A 2,671-nucleotide genomic window follows, 5' to 3' on the forward strand; every position below is an offset into this window, starting at 1 on the left:
CGTCCGCGCCTCCCTCCGGATCGCCGGCCCCCCGCGGTGTCCCGCCTCTACCTCCACTGGGCGTGGAGGCCGCAGATCCGTGGCTTCGCGGAGCCCGCCGCCATCGCCGCCCACCGCAACTCCATCCTCTTCCGGATGTCCGTCCCCTTCGAGGATTCCACGTGTTGGATCGACATCTCCTCCTCCCCCCTCGACTACCTGGTCTACTCCTCCTCCTCATCGCCGCCGTCCCTGGCCGTGCTTCTCCCTTGCTTCGACGGCGGCGAAACCAACCCCCTGCTTGACAAGTTGTTCCAACCGTACCGGTGCGAGCAGCAGCGCATCATGTTCGACGAAGACATGGGCATCCTCTGCCATGGCGACAATGGGGAATTCACTGTGGCAGACCTCACGTACCGTTATCGCCAGGAGGTCGACCTCTGCTTGCTGCACCATCGGAGTGTTAACAGGCTGCATATCCCTCCTGAGATGAAGATCGATCTCTACTCGTGGAGGACTGATGTTGTCATCCCCATCGGCAGATCCTTGTGCTGGGTTGACTACTACCAGGGCATCCTACTCATTGATGTCCTTGCTGACAGCCAGAGCAGCCCGATTCAGCAGCAGCTCCACTACGTCCGGCTGCCTTCTCAGACTCTCAAGTCTCACCGCCTCTACATCGACCCAGGCGCACCTGACCCATTTCGGCGTGTCTGCGTCACTGATGCTGGCATCATTAAGCTCGTCTGCATCCTTACCAAATATCCTCCTCCTGATGATGAATTCACCATCATAACATGGACGTTGGTTGACATCAACCAAGGCAGCTGGAGGAAGGATGTGGACACCATCGTCGGAGCCGATGAGTTCTTCAGGCTTTGCAAGGCTGCCAAGAGCTGCCTTCCACGGGTGCGGCCGAGTTTCCCTGTGGTGAGCTTGGTTGATCCAGATGTCATCTGTTTCCTGCTCAAGGAAAAGGACCGCAACCTTTCATGGATGGTTGAGGTCAACATGAGGAACAAGGTCTTGCAGTCTAGCGCCATCTATATCAATGAAGAAGAAGAAGAAGGACCTCCCTCTGAAAAGGACCGCAGGAATACTTTCTTTGGTCACTCCTTTATCCCCACAAAGTTCTCCTCTTACTTGGCTGAGGATGCCATCACAAGGTACTACTGTATCCCCTTATTATTCAGTGCATGTTACCTCTGCAGTTGCTTCTTGCTTGTATCGCTTTGCATAGTCTTAAAACTAGTTATATTGTTCTGTTGAGCAGAATCTAGGGTACATTCCAAAACATTAGAGAACAAGATGATCGTTAAGTGGCTAGGTGTTTAGCATACTGAGGAATCACCGTGATTTCCATGCTAAGTTAAATGACTAGCCAATGCGTTAACAGTGCTTTGATGCTATGAATAGTTTTATCAGCTAAATTGGACTGTGCAAACTGTAACTTTATCTTACCATGGTTTAATTGAAGCCAATGCAACACTATGCATATTTTGTAAGAGGGCCAACATAAGTGCTGTTAGTTCAGAGTTTATTAAACCATGTCCCCAATTTATGTGTTCTAGATCAGTCAGTACACCTATACCACTTGTTTGTGATCCAAACCAAAAACCAGAGCAGCCCATATAAAAACGATTTGCGACCCTTATGTTAGTAGCACCTTTATTCTTTTTTCCAACGAAACAGCTTGATTGTCATACTGTTTCTTCTGGTAAGGCATTTGTTTGTTCTTTTAGCACATTAATTCATTTGTGTAGTCACATAAACATTTGCATACTTATGATCACATAAATCAATTTACTACAATAGGGACTAGGGAACCTGCACTATTAATTGAAGTTATACAATAGCTCCTGGTAGGATCAGAAAATGTCTACACACAGAATAAATCTTGTCAGTAATCTTGAGATTGACCATGACACTGAGAAATAGTCAGTCATGCTCCTAAGAATGGTGTTCATGATAGGCAACTTGTTGGGTTGCTGCATCCATTTCTCTTAAACAGAAAGGCGGCTTTCCAATCTGAGCTGCCATATGCAGTTGGTGAAGCCTGCTGGTAATACTGAGATAGTTAAGAAACTGAAGCATATACTAATGTCAAAGTAATATGGTTGCATCTCAATAATGCCTAAGTAGTTTTAGTCGCAATGTTTTTCCTCAAATAAACATGAAGATGCAATTGCTTGATTTGTTAATTATTCATGGGTAAAAAAATAGATGGTAGTTATGAGTACATGGAATGGAGAGATGAGCTAACTAGTGCTCTCTTTCGTGTAGTCAGAAACTAAGTGAAACGATGCAGAAGGATAAGGAGGAGAGAACGATGCAAAAGGATAAAAGAGGAGAGCAATGCAGAAGCTGAAGCACTAGCCTAAGCTAAAGGAGTAATTTGCTACATGGTTAACAACCTTTTGAAGAATTGATCTATCAGATTGAACACGCCCTTACATCTCCACAGCCGCACATGTACGGCACACCTGTGTTTGAGAAACCTTATTCGATACTCAAGCGCTTTTGGTTGTGTTTGTATTGTAAAATGTTGAGAAATCGGCGCCCAAATCCTAACACCAACTGCCTAGAAGTGGCACCAAAGTGGTGTGACACCACTTCTTCTGTGGATCTTATACCCACACTACTCTGAGGATGCCTTCACATCGACACTAATACGGAAGACTAACTCTCTATA

This window comes from Setaria viridis, chromosome 8 (assembly GCF_005286985.2).
Source record: "Setaria viridis chromosome 8, Setaria_viridis_v4.0, whole genome shotgun sequence".
In the NCBI taxonomy this organism is placed as follows: Eukaryota; Viridiplantae; Streptophyta; class Magnoliopsida; order Poales; family Poaceae; genus Setaria; species Setaria viridis.